Source organism: Salmo trutta, chromosome 19, assembly GCF_901001165.1.
Source record: "Salmo trutta chromosome 19, fSalTru1.1, whole genome shotgun sequence".
Lineage (NCBI taxonomy): Eukaryota > Metazoa > Chordata > Actinopteri > Salmoniformes > Salmonidae > Salmo > Salmo trutta.
Window position 1 is genome coordinate 14,169,731 of NC_042975.1, and position 15,575 is coordinate 14,185,305.

Below are 15,575 nucleotides of genomic sequence, written 5' to 3' on the forward strand. Positions count from 1 at the left end.
GCATTTTAAACTACATCTTTTGCTAGTCAACTAAGCATAGCATATTCATTTCTCAAATTACTTTGCTACAAATGACCTACGCATTTTCCACCACTGTAAGGAGTGATGGCTAGATCAGCAATGGTTAGAAGGTCGGTGACTTCGACCGCCCGAACAAGGAGAGGGACCAACTTCGGCGGAAGTCGTGACAACCACAATGCTTTTTTTATTATGTTTTTTGTAGCTTTTGATGTTTTTTATTTTATTATACAAAATTATGATTTTTTTTGTGTATAAAGTATTTGGCAACAAGAATTTATAAAAATCACAATAATTTCAATGGTCTTGTTATCATTGCAATAGTAACATATTATATCCTTCATGTCAAAAACATGGGTAGTGTTCAAAAAGGTAAATAAGTATGCTGCAAGGTTTTCCCAAAAACCTATCACAGTTTTAATTTAATAGAAGTGTGTAAGATTTTCACCTTTTTTGGGATGCAGATATCATCAATATCAACAAATCTGAACAACATAGACTTACATGGATATATCTTACGTAGAATCTTAAAGGGCACTTCCTTACATTTGTTTGGTATACACTATTTGTAAGGCATCAACCAAGAATTTTTCCAAACAATGTCAGAAATAAGCATGTTTCAGAACATTTTTCCTCCAGACATAAGTTGTAAAACTTGTCTTGTGTATTTGTTACAACAAGAATTCTTAAGTAAGCCCACTCCTTCCAAGCTGAGTTCTGGATAAGCTCTGAAATGAACTCTCTGAAGGTATTGGAAACTCATTCAATGTTATAAATTGTTCATATGAAAGAATATTACCCCTGTTGTCGAAAATATCAAGAACAAAGTCAATATTCCTCTCATGCCAGCTAGGGTAGAACAATGACTTATTCCTTACAGTTATGTCTGCATTATTACACAAAAGTGCTTTATGTGGGGAAAAGTTGTGCAGGAAACATTTTCTAGGACATTAAAGCTTGTTGGTGAAACCTAGCCAATTAGCGGGTAATCTTTCAGGAATATAATTACATTTCACTTAAAATGGAAGACCTCCCAACTTAACACGTTGTTTGGAATGAAATAACAAATTGATTCTGTATTGACCAAACTTCTTTTAAACCAATTGAGCTTGAAAGTGTTATTTTTGTCAACAAAATCCAACACTTCCAGACCTTTTATTTGAGAGTACTGACTTTTTTACTTTGTGAGACTTATTTTTCCAGATGAAGTCAAGAAAGGTCTTGTTAATCTCTTTACAGGTAGAGGGATTTACAAATAAAGATAATGAGGGGTACACAAAGCGAGACAGTCCCTCTGCCTTGGACAGAAGCATTCTCCCGAGAATAGATCCCGTTGTAGCCAATTATTAAATATATTCTTGGTTTTCAGTCCTTTATAGGAACATTTCTTTATCATCAGAGTCATATAAACACAATATTTCACATTTAGAAACATTCAATTTTAATTCAGTTGCAATAGAGAATACAGTGGTAGTATTAAGGGCATGGTCTTTGTCTTTAAAAAAAAAAAAGAGTTATCATCAGCCAGTTGGAAAATGTTGAAAATGGTTAGGCCATGCAGATTTGCATTATTCAGAATATGTAGAGACAGAAGTTCCACTATCTATATGAATAAAAATGGCAAAATTGGGCATCCCTGTCGTACACTTCTGTTGATACTGAATCTTTTGGATGTATTAAGCTTTAGTACCACAGAACTATTCATATCTTTGTAAAACATGCGAATGATTTTGATAAAATTTTCACCAAAACCAAAACGTTTAAGAGACCGAAAGAGAAATTCATGTTTGCCACTGTTGTCGAAAGGAGAAGCGGACCAAAGTGCAGCGTGTGTGTCATTCCACATTTTATTTATACTGTGAAACAATGCAATACATAAATAAACTGAATGACAAAAAAACAACAAACCGTGACGCAGAGGTGAAACATACACTACTCAAAATGAATCTCCCACAAACCCAGGTGGGACAAACACCAACTTAAATATTACCTCCAATTAGAGACAACAATGTCTGGAGATCATGTTTGGAGATCCTCTAATTGGAGATCATCTCAAACAAAGCCCAACATAGAAATACAAAACTAGAACATAACAACATAGAAAACTAAACTAGAAAAAAACCCTGTCACGCCCTGACCTACTCGACCATAGAAAATAACAACTTACTGTGGTCAGGACGTGACAATGTTCAATTGTGTCAAAGGCTTTAAAGAAGTCCAAAAATAAAATAACAGCATCTGAGTCAATTGCATCTGAAAAACTTAAAAGGTCCAAGACTAAACGAATGTTGGAACTTTTACGCGACGGCCCTTCATAAATCCTGTTTGAGTCTCATTTATAATGGTATCTATTCATTTCTTTCTCTTTTTGGCACAAGACAGAGCAATCAATTTGTAATCAATATTTAATAAAGTAATTGGTCTACAATTGTCAATGAGAGAAGGGTCGTTATCATGCTTCAGAATCAGTGAAATAAGGCCCTGTGTCACGACTTCTGCCGACGTCGATGCCTCTCCTTCTTCGGGCGGTGTTCGTCGATCGACGTCGCCGGTCTTCTAGCCATCTCCGATCCATTTTTCATTTTCCATTTGTTTTGTCTTGTTTTCCCACAAACCTGGTTTTCATTTCCCTCTGTTCCCCCCATGTCTTTGTGTGGTATTGTTTATTGTAAGTGCTTGTGCACATTTGTTTGACTGGTGCGCGTCGGGTTATTGTGCCCATATTTTGTATTTCTTATGCCGTTGGTTTTACTATTAAACTGCTCCGGCTATTACCAAGTTCTGCTCTCCTGCGTCTGACTTCCCTGCCACCAGTTACGCACCCCATACAGAATACAACACCAACCATAAGGAGTCAGCAGGAGCAGGTGCACCTGGTATGGGGATAGAGTAGCGCGTCCAGAAGCAAGCGACGATGATCCACCATCTTGGCGTCACGATGGACCACGTCGTTCAGACAATGGACCGCTGGGAGAGACATAGAGTTCCTCCAGCGCCTCCACCAGCACAACTGGGGTTACCACTACTCGTCCCTCCTGTATCCGGTCCCAGTGGGATGCGTCTCGACCTTCCCAGGGAGTATGATGGGACGGCGGCACGGTGCCAGGGTTTCCTGTTACAGCTGGACTTATACCTGAGCACCGTTTACCCGGCTCCCTCAGGAAGGGAGAGGGTGTCCGTCCTCGTTTCGTGCCTCTCGGGGAGAGCTCTGGAGTGGGCTAACGCCGTATGGGAAGGAGGAGATATGGCGTTGGATGACTTTGAGGAGTTCACCCGCCGCTTCCAGGCAGTCTTCGACCACCCGCCCGAGGGTAGAGCGGCGGGTGAACGTCTCTTCCACCTGCGGCAGGGGACGAGGAGCGCACAGGAGTTTGCTTTGGACTTTCGGACCCTGGCCGCCGGAGCGGAATGGAACGACAGGGCCCTGATCGACCACTATCGCTGCAGTTTGCGCGAGGACGTCCATCGAGAGTTGGCCAGCAGGGACACCACCCTTACTTTCGACCAGCTGGTGGACCTGTCCATTCGGCTGGATAACCTGCTGGCTACCCGCGGACGTCCAGATTGGGGTCTGTCGTTTCCATCCCCCACCACCACCGCTCCGATGCCCATGGAGCTGGGAGGTGCTGCGCTCAGGGAGACTGGAGGAGGTTCCGTCTCGTGCACCATCTGTGGCCGCAGAGGTCACACTGCCGGTCGGTGCCGGGTTGGTTCCTCTGGGGGTCGAGGCAGCAGGCAGGGCACTCTGGCGTCACCCCAGGTGAGAAGACACCATTCTCACCCAGAGCCCTCTGTTGCACACATGTTTTTGTTCGTTACGTTTCCTGAGTTTTCCCCACATTCCCAGCATAAGGCGCTCATCGATTCAGGCGCGGCTGGGAATTTTATAGACAGATCATTAGCCTATAGTTTAGGGATCCCCATCGTTCCTGTGGCAATGCTCTTCCAAGTTCACACTTTAGATAGTAGACCATTAGGGTCAGGGTTGATTATAGAGGCCACCGCTCCTCTGGGCATGGTGATGCAGGGGGGTCACACGGAGAAAATCAGTCTCTTTCTCATTTACTCTCCTGCGTTTCCCGTGGTGCTAGGTCTACCCTAGTTAGCTTGTCATAACCCCACTATTTCATGGCAATGGAGGGCTCTCACGGGGTGGTCGCGAGAGTGCTTGGGGAGGTGCTTAGGGGTTTCCATTGGTGCTACTATGGTGGAAAGTCCAGACCAGGTCTCCACCGTGCGCATTCCACCCGAGTATGCCGATTTGGCTCTCGCCTTCTCCAAAAAGAGAGCGACTCAATTACCACCCCATCGACGGGGGGATTGTGCAATAAATCTCCTGGTAGACACCGCACTTCCCAGGAGTCACGTGTATCCCCTGTCACAGGCGGAGACGGTGGCTATGGAAACATATGTCTCCGAATCCCTCCGTCAGGGGTACATTCGGTCCTCCACTTCACCCGCCTCCTCAAGTTTCTTTTTTGTGAAGAAGGATGGAGGTTTGCGCCCGTGTATTGACTATCGAGGCCTTAATCAGATAACTGTGAGGTACAGTTACCCGCTACCTCTAATCGCCACAGCGATTGAGTCAATGCACGGGGCGCGCTTCTTCACCAAACTTGATCTCAGGAGTGCTTACAACCTGGTGCGTATCCGGGAGGGAGACGAGTGGAAGACGGCATTCAGTACGACCTCAGGGCATTATGAGTATCTCGTCATGCCGTACGGGTTGATGAATGCACCATCAGTCTTCCAAGCATTTGTAGACAAGATTTTCAAGGACCTGCACGGGCAGGGTGTAGTGGTGCATATTGATGACATTCTGATATACTCAGCTACATGCGCCGAGCATGTGTCCCAGTTGCGCAAGGTGCTTGATCGACTGTTGGAGCATGACCTGTACGCCAAGGCTGAGAAATGCCTGTTCTTCCAACAGCATCTCCTTCCATGGTACCGCATTTCCACCTCAGGGGTGTAGATGGAGAGTGACCGCATTTCAGCCGTGTGTAATTGGCCGACTCCCAACACGATAAAGGAGGTACAGCGGTTTTTAGGGTTTGCCAATTACTACCGGAGGTTTATCCGGGGTTTTGGTCAGGTAGCGGCTCCCATTACCTCACTGCTGAAGGTGGGACCGGTACGCTTGCAGTGGTCGGCTGAGGCGGACAGGGCTTTTGGTCACCTGAGGGCTCTGTTTACCTTGGCTCCCGTGCTGGCCCATCCGGATCCCTTTTTGGCATTCATAGTCGAGGTGGACGCGTCCGAGGCTGGGATAGGAGCCGTGCTCTATCAGCGCTCGGGTACGCCACCGAAGCTCTGCCCCTGTGCCTTCTTCTCAAGGAAGCTCAGCCCGGCGGAGCGAAACTATGACGTGGGGGATCGGGAGCTTTTGGCTGTAGTCAAGGCTCTGAAGGCGTGGAGACATTGGCTTGAGGGGGCTAAACACCCTTTTCTCATCTGGACTGACCACTGCAATCTGGAGTACATCCAGGCGGCAAGGAGACCGAACCCTCGCCAGGCAAGGTGGGCCATGTTTTTCACACCGTTTTGTGTTCACCCTTTCTTACAGACCAGGTTCCTAGAACGTGAAGGCAGATGCACTGTCCCGGCTGTATGACACAGAGGAGCGGCCTATGGATCCCACCCCCATACTCCCGGCCTCCTGCCTGGTGGCGCCGGTAGTGTGGGAGCTGGACGCGGACATTGAGCAGGCGTTGCGTGCAGAGCCCGCTCCACTCCAGTGTCCCGCTGGCCGTCTGTATGTTCCGTCTGCTGTCCGTGACCGGTTGATCTATTGGGCCCACACGTCACCCTCCTCTGGTCATCCAGGCATCGGTCGGATGGTGCGCTGTCTGACTGGGAAGTACTGGTGGCCCACTTTGGCTAAGGACGTGAGAGCCCAGTGTAAGGCTCCTAGGCACCTGCCCAGAGGTAAGCTACACCCTTTATCCGTTCCACAACGGCCATGGTCGCACCTGTCGATTGATTTCCTGACTGATCTTCCCCCATCACATGGAAACACTATGATCCTGGTTGTTGTGGATCATTTCTCTAAGTCCTGCCGTCTCCTTCCTCTGCCCGGTCTCCCTACAGCCCTACAGACTGCGGAGGCCTTGTTTACGCACGTCTTCCGGCACTACGGGGTGCCTGAGGATATAGTGTCTGATCGGGGTCCCCAGTTCACTTCGAGGGTCTGGAAGGCATTCATGGAACGTCTGGGGGTCTCGATCAGCCTTACCTCGGGTTTTCACCCCGAGAGTAACGGGCAGGTGGAGAGAGTTAACCAGGATGTGGGTAGGTTTCTGAGGTCCTATTGCCAGGACGGGGAGTGGGTAGCGTTCATGCCCTGGGCAGAGATGGCCCAGAACTCGCTCCGCCACTCCTCCACTAACCTCTCCCCCTTCCAGTGTGTATTGGGGTATCAGCCGGTTCTGGCTCCTTGGCATCAGAGTCAGATCGAGGCTCCTGCGGTGGACGACTGGTTCCGGCGCGTGGAGGAAACATGGGACGCCGCCCATGTTCACCTTCAGCGCGCCGTGCTGTGCCAGAAAGTTGGTGCAGACCATCACCGCAGTGAGGACCGGGTCTGGCTCTCGACCCGAAACCTGCCCCTCCGGCTGCCCTGCCGGAAGCTGGGTCCGCGGTTTTTGGGGCCATTTCAAGTCCTGAGGAGAGTGAACGAGGTTTGTTACAGGTTACAGCTTCCCCCCGATTACCATATTAACCCCTCGTTCCATGTGTCTCTCCTCAGGCCGGTGGTGGCTGGCCCGCTCCAGGAGTCTGAGTTGCGGGAGGTTCCTCCGCCCCCTCTGGACATCGAGGGGGTCCCGGCGTACTCCGTTCTTTCCATACTGGATTCGAGATGTCGGGCGAGGGTCCTTCAGTACCTCGTGGACTGGGATGGTATTGCTATTTTGAGAGCGTTGACTCATTCTAGGATGAAAACAAGTCAGCAGAGTCATCAGGTATTTTCTGGTAAGTTTGGCAAAAAGGTCTTATTTGGAGCATGTGAGTTGAAAGTTAACGTGACAGATGATGAAAATAGCATTGTCAAGTTTAACAGTTACTATGACCCATCTCCCATCCTGTGAAGATGTGGATTCTAGAATGTCGCCCTTAAACTTGTGGATAAGTGTCAAAACATCAACGGAATGATTTGCTTCATGACTTCCCACTATGACTTCCAAAATGTTCAATTGTCACTTTCACACAAATTAGTTTCATGAAGAAGGACACAATCTGCTTTACTGCTTTTACAATATGAAAATAAGGCTTTCCTTTTAGTACGATCTCTCAAACCCCTAGCATTCAGGCTAACAATATTGAGTGAGTTGAAAACAAACTCCTGCATAAAAAACAAAGACACAAACTAGACAACAGATGTAGTAATGTGAACAATAAAACAAACAGTAATCCTTGAGAGGGTTACTCCGACAGAAAAATACGCTCAACTGAGGTAGCGGTGGTTAACAGTATATTATACAACGGGTGGGTCTAATCCTGAAAGCTGATTTGGTTAAAACTGCATTCCAGCCGGGGTCTATTCCACAAGTTACCACTGGCTAAATCTATGACGTTAAAATGCGTATTTACTCTGTTCCATCTGACTGCGCAATCCACTGTCTCATCAGCCCAGCCAAGCAATTTATAAACTTGATCTCCACTATAAAAAGCATCTAGACATTATCTCACATTTCTTTTCGACTAACATTTATTTTTCAACAGCAGAGATTGGTGTAAACCTTGCTGTCTGTCTCTCGACATTTGCAACATTGTTTCAATATTCAAATTCGATCTCCAGCTGTCCCATAGTAATGCACCTGTCGGGAGTCGGGATAAGACAAACACTTGCCACGTGTCCAAACGTTTTACAGTTGTAACACTGCAGCGGTTTCTGTACATACGGTCTCACCGCATATCTCACATACCCAAGTTTTACATAAGTCAGGAGAACCATTTAATCAAGACAGTAAAACCGATAGGCGTTCCTCCTTCTTTCCATCTATTATTCAGGTCAAGTGACGTGCGTCTAACACTCCTGGCATGTTATCCCTAAACCACACAGCCTCTATGTCCAACGAGACGCCAGCGATGACACCTTTTAACCGGTGCCCTACTCTGAAAATCATAGCTTTCCACATCATACGTCGATAGCTTGTCGAGACACACAGAGATTTCGCTTTTTGACATACACGAAATCAACATCATACCGTTCCTGGTCACTCTGACCATTTCCACTTTTCCCAATCGTACTTCACCATCTTCGAGAATCAAACGGTCACCCAAAAAAACATCATTGCTCATGAATCTCACTCCAACCATAAACTGCTGTTCATTTCCAACTTCAACCCTTTTTACTCCACTCTTCTTTACCATCATCCACTCATTCTCACCAACTTTACTTGTGCCAACAGAATCACACAATGCTTCTGCACCCGCCATTGCTTCTCGCGACTCATGAAGGAAGTTTCTTCTTCAGTGGGGTTTAACGGCGGTTGGTATCCAATATGTTGCATTACTGCCCCCCAACTGGACTATAGTATAAATCCATTGTACTTTGTGATAGAAAAAAAAATAAAACAATACATCCTTCCAACACTCATTAAAAACCCACTACTCCATTCCACCACTTTGACCTAATCTTTGACCCTATCTGAACGAGGTGGAAATTAGCAGACTGTTTGATCTGTAAGGTAAGTAACTTTAATGTGTCAAGCAGATTAAACGTTTTCTTTGCTATTTCCAAAACGTAGCAATGTTTCAGACATGGATTTCATGTTGTAATGTTAACAAGGTACCCAAAAGTAGTTCAAAGTAATGTTTTCTTTTTATTAGCAAAAACAAAACTTGTTTACACAGCGAAATTGTTGAGGAAATCAGCCTTGTTTGCATAGCGATGATGAAAATAATGTAATTTAGGCTGTAACGATCTCCAATATGATAGTCATTAGGTCATCACAGGCTGGGGGAGATTATTTGGCATGACAGGGCACATAAGAATTGTGACATTCTAATTTGTTGTGGCAAGAGAAACATCAAGTCTGAGTATCAACAGAAAGTAGGAGAATATTTGGAGGTTGGATTAAGATTTTTTGTGAATGATATTATTTGTTATGTAACATACCTGGTATAATAATCTATGCCTTCTAAAGCATACTGTTTATGAAGTAGACAGTGGCAACCCATCATTCAGGGCAGGTGGGTTTTGAGCCCCACCTGTTTAGCTTAAAAATAAATAAATAAATTTGTTTTGCATGTTATTTTGGCATTAATATGTGTCATATCAGTTTGCGAACAATGTAAAGCCACATATTTTGCTTTCTTGAGTAAGGCAGCTCCAAAATGCAGGTGTTTCAGCCTAGCTCAATGCTTTCTGTGGTGGTGGGGGTTGGTAATGTTCTCTAGTTGCACCGTGATTGGCTCAGTGTTCTGTCATTAATGGGGATACTACGTCACCACAAAATCTACGGGTAGAGCTTGAAAATTCAAGCCCCTTGGGTGCTGCCATAGAGTTACATTAGAAATGCCCATCAAAGAAGGCTCAAGGTCATTGGCCACAGATAAAATTACGTCATATCACGTTATATCTACAGCAGCTTTGATTGGACTGGTCATGTCAACATCATACTTTCAAAATCTTAGCTAGCAAGCTAGCAGTCACCATCATGAATTATGTCGACAATCAACTGGTAAATCCTTTTCAATCCTTGTCATGTGAAGATAAATAATGAAGAGAAATTATAGATAAAATGTATCGGTGTTCATCGGCCATTGGACATAAACATTACACAACAAGTTGGAAATCACAAATTCAACAATGAGTGGTTTGGAAGGAATCAGTGGCTAATTGCAAGCATTGCAAAGTGTAACAGTATAGCTTCCGTCCCTCTCCTCGCCCCAACCTGGGATCGAACCAGGGACCCTCTGCACACATCGGCAACAGCCACCCTCGAAGCATCGTTACCCATCGCTCCACAAAAGCAGCGGCCCTTGCAGAGCAAGGGGAACAACTACTCAGAGCGAGTGACGTCACCCGATTGAAACGCTATTAGCCCGCACCACCGCTAACTAACTAGCCATTTCACATCAGTTACAAAAGCAATCACTAGCCTTCTATTCCGTGAAGTTGGTGTGTGGTCCAAGTCTGAGTTTAGGGTCTCTTTTCCAAGCTTAAAATTATAAACATTCCATGTTGGCCATGCTGTCAATGCAGCATGACTTCTGACATGCTCAATCAATCAATCAAGCAAATGTATTTATTAAGCCCTTTTTACATCAGCCGATGGCACAAAGTGCTGTACAGCAAGCAATGCAGATGTAGAAGCACGGTGGCTAGGAAAAACTCCCCAGAATGGCCAGAACCTAGGAAGAAACCTAGAGAAGAACCAGGCTCTGAGGGGTGGCCAGTCCTCTTCTGGCTGTGCCGGGTGGAGATTATAACAGAACATGGCCAAGATGTTCAAACATTCATAGATGACCACCAGGGTCAGATAATAATAATCACAGTGGTTGTAGAGATTGCAACAGGTCAGCACCTCAGGAGTAAATGTCAGTTGGCTTTTCATAGCCGATCATTCAGAGTTAGAGACAGCAGGTGCGGTAGAGAGAGAGTCCAAAGCAGCAGGTTCGGGATAAGGTAGCACGTCCAGTGAACATGTCAGGGTTCTGTAGCCGCAGGCAGAACAGTTGAAACTGGAGCAGCAGCATGACCAGATGGATTGGGGACAGCAAGGAGTCATCAGGCCAGGTAGTCTTGAGGCATGGTCCTAGGGCTCAGGTCCTCCGAGAGAAGAGGGGGAGAGAGAGAGAGAGAGAGAGATAATTAGAGTGAGCATACTAAAATTCACACAGGACACCAGATAAAACATGACAAATACTCCAGATATAACAGACTAACCCTAGCCCCCTGACACATAAACTATTGCAGCATAAATACTGGAGACTGGGACAGGAGGGGTCAGGAGACACTGTGGCCCTGTCTGACGATACCGCCGGACAGGGCTAAACAGACAGGATATAACCCCACCCAGTTTGCCAAGGCACAGCCCCCACACCACTAGAGGGATATTTTCAACCACCAACCTACTAACCTGAGACAAGGCCGAGTATAGCCCATGAAGACCTTCCCCACGGCACGAACCCGAGGGGGGCGCCTCGACAGGAAGATCACATCAGTGACTCAACCCACTCAAGTGACGCACCCCTCCTAGGGACGGCATGGAAGAGTATCAGTAAGCCAGTGACTCAGCCCCCGTAATAGGGTTAGAGGCAGAGAATCCCAGTGGACAGAGGGGAACCGGCCAGGCAGAGACAGCAAGGGCGGTTTGTCCCTCCAGTGCCTTTCCATTCACCTTCACACCCCTGGGCCAGACTACACTCAATCATAGGAGATGAGTCTTTAATAAAGACTTAAAGGTTGAGACCGAGTCTGCGGCTCAAAACAACTGGAAACTCAGAACTGGGAAATCTCAGACTTCAGTGAGTTCAGGACAACTGGGAACTCGGAAAAAAATGAGCTCCGACTGGGAAAATACGTTTTGAACAGTCATCCAACTTGGAATTGCAAGTCGGGAACTCTGGCCTCTTTCTAGACCTCCGACCTGAAGATCACTAACGTCATTATGATTCAACCGAGTTCCCAGTTGTCTTGAAAGCACCATAAATCCAGAGAATGCCAGTCTTTGATGACAAAGTTTGATGACAAACTTTGCCCATGCAGGGCCGCCGTGCTTCCTTCTGGTTCAAGTGAACACAGCAGAAGAAGGTGAGTCTTGCATGCTGCTGCATAAATGATGTAATATACCAGGGAGATATGTATACTGTAACTAAGAAAGTAATACTAAGTGTATGTTGTGTAGTAAGCTGTTTGTAACCAATGTGCCTCACCCTAATAATTTGGTCCACTTTCCCATCATCATTTAGCTTACTGTTCTGACTTGGTGGTGCACATGTAGCCTATAGCCTGTTTTAGAGAAATGTAACCATCAAATATTGTAAGAGCTTTTATTGTCTGCTTATATGCCCCTTTTATTTATCCTATGGTTCTGACTTGGTGTACAGGGAGAATACTGTAAGAACAGCCCATGTTCTTAATTCTGTCGCTGTACATTTCAAAAGTGCTGAACAATTAGTTATATTGACTACGTCTGTCCTAGCTTGTTCATTAATGTCATAATCGAAATTACGGATTGCCTCTTATCCGCTCGTTGTCCCCTTATGCCATAGTTTGTACATCTCAATTATCAGTAGAAACCACATTTGTTTAAGTAAGTCAGCCATATCAGCTATATTTCTTTCAAGGTAATAAATGGGGTTGAATGAACTGTTTCTCTGCCAGACAAGGCTCCGCAGATAGCCAGGTGTAGCAGTGGTAAGGTGTGGGGACTGATGTTGGGACTCTGCTGTTGGGACAGCTTTATGTAGGCCCTAACAGTTTGTGGGCACCATTTGTCACTGTTAAAGTGCAATTAGTGTATTGTTTAGTGTTGTGTTATGTTGAGTAGTGGCTTTGCTGGCATGCATCAAAAAGTTTGAGGGGGAGTTTGCCCCACCAAGATTTACATGCTAAAATTACTGGACGTACATCACTCCTTGACCCCTTTGACAGAGAAACACCAGATACAGTAAGAAGCTATAGTCTTCTTTGTCACTTGACACTACAGAGTTAAACATACTATAAATGAACATTGTGATATATCAAAAATAAAATATGATATCCTCCCGACCCAAAAGTACCCCAGGCTACTTGCCCATAAAAATAAAGGCATTTTTTTCAAAGGCAGGGTAGAATAGAAGCCCTCCAAGAACATACTGACACCTCTTTGGCCCCCACTTCATATAACCAGGGGGCACTTTCTTTACAGACATGCCTGGAACAAGATCAGGGAGAAATACTCCCATCATTTCTAAGGAAGGAGCCTTTGGGGGCTTGTTTTGACACGAAGTCATTGATATGCTGTAAGATTCCAGTGGCAAGCCAAAAAGGTGTTTCACAGACCACCCTACCTAACTCTGTCTATATGAACGAGTTGGGACAACACCCTGACAAGTATGAATGGAACAAGATAGGGAATGGGGGCAAAAGTGTAATAAAATGTGTGTAGGACTTGTATTGCTGAGCAGGCTTAGTTGGTTACCCCTTAATGTGTAATTCACCATGTATAGATATTTTAACACCACCATTCACAAGGTAAAAGTACAGTGCACTACTAGTCTCTCACATCTTCCTGAGAAAGTAAAAAATAACAGAAGGAATCATCAACCACAAATAAGTGGCAAGCACCAATATGACAATCACAAAATGGTATAACCAGTGATTACAGATGGATAAACGATTGTCATGACGTTGGCCTGTGGGTAAGGTTTATGACCCCCCATAAATACCTTTCTCCCTTTCCTCTCTTGACTCTACTGAAGTACTCTTGAAAAGCCTTTGTTAAACATAGAGAGTCGGGGAACATCAAAAGTTGGGGGGAAAGGGACCATATTTCGGTAATCCAACCAGTTGAAAATATGCGTTGGTACTTATTGAATATGATATCAGTTCGGTTTTCATCTGAGACATTCTTATTAATGATAGGATGACATAAACTGTATCCTGGAAAGTCTACACATTATAGTTATCAGATTCACATGGAATTGTTGTGCAATTTAAATGTTTAAATATGAAACTATTTGTGAAAAGATGAAATTGAATTTTAGCTTCCAAATGAGAGAATTGGGTTTTCATAAGGTTAGAGCTCTGCTCACTCAGTGGCCCGCCCATGTGAAGAGACATTGGTTATAAACTATGAAGCACGCCCTTCTCTCCCCTCCTATATATAGCCCTTTACGAAAATATAACTTGCTGTTCCGAGTACGTGAGTCCTGCAGCCTCTGCGTTAAAAGGGCGAATAACTTGCTGTTCCGAGTACGCGAGGCCTGCAGCCTCACGTTAAAAGGACTCAGATAATAAGCTGTTCTGGGTACATTAGAGCGACGGTCCGATGTCAGAAGGATTCAGATAATAAGCTGTTCCGAGGACGTGAGGACGACGGTTCCACGTTAAAAGGACTAACTTGTCAACTACAGAACTAAGCCAACCTCAGCGTGAGCTTTGGTTGCGAATGGTATGAACCTTGAACTCTTATTCACTACAGAAGTGATACCTCCTAGTCATTGAGTTAGCAGCGGCCGCTGTAAACGTGGGCTAGGAAAGGACGGACAAAGGATCTCTTCTAACAAACAACACGACACTGCCAAGTATCCAGTTTACCACCAGAGACACTCCAAAATGTATTTTTGATACTGTCGCAAAGCTAACTAAAAAGCAGCATTCGCAAATGGAGGATGGCTTTCACTTCAGCAGTAATAAATTTATATACTTTTTTGAGGAAAAGATCATGATCATTAGAAAGCAAATTACGGACTCCTCTTTAAATCTGGGTATTCCTCCAAAGCTCCATTGTCCTGAGTCTGCACAACTCTGCCAGGACCTAGGATCAAGGGAGATACTAAAGTGTTTTAGTACTATATCTCTTGACACAATGATGAAAATAATCATGGCCTCCAAACCCTCAAGCTGCATACTGGACCCTATTCCAACTAAACTACTGAAAGAGCTGCTTCCTGTGCTTGGCCCTCCTATGTTGAACATAATAAACGGCTCTCTATCCACCGGATGTGTACCAAGCTCACTAAAAGTGGCAGTAATAAAGCCTCTCTTGAAAAAGCAGAATCTTGACCCAGAAATTATAAAAAACTATCGGCCTATGTCGAATCTTCCATTCCTCTCAAAAAAAATTGAAAAAGCTGTTGCACAGCAACTCACTGCCTTCCTGAAGACAAACAATTTATACGAAACGCTTCAGTCTGGTTTTAGACCCCATCATAGCACTGAGACTGCACTTGTGAAGGTGGTAAATTACCTTTTAATGACGTCAGACCGAGGCTCTGCATCTGTCCTCGTGCTCCTAGATCTTAGTGCCACTTTTGATACCATCGATCACCACATTCTTTTGGAGAGATTGGAAACCCAAATTGGTCTACATGGACAAGTTCTGGCCTGGTTTAGATCTTATCTGTCGGAAAGATATCAGTTTGTCTCTGTGAATGGTTTGTCCTCTGACAAATCAATTGTAAATTTCGGTGTTCCTCAAGGTTCCGTTTTAGGACCACTATTGTTTTCACTATATATTTTACCTCTTGGGGATGTCATTCGAAAACATAATGTTACATTTCACTGCTATGCGGACGACACACAGCTGTACATTTCAATGAAACATGGTGAAGCCCCAAAATTGCCCTCGCTAGAAGCCTGTGTTTCAGACATAAGGAAGTGGATGGCTGCAAGCGTTCTACTTTTAAACTCGGACAAAACAGAGATGCTTGTTCTAGGTCCCAAGAAACAAAGAGATCTTCTGTTGAATCTGACAATTAATCTGGATGGTTGTACAGTCGTCTCAAATAAAACTGTGAAGGACCTCGGCGTTACTCTGGACCCTGATCTCTCTTTTGAAGAACATATCAAGACTGTTTCAAGGACAGCGTTTTTCCATCTACGTAACATTGCAAAAATCAGA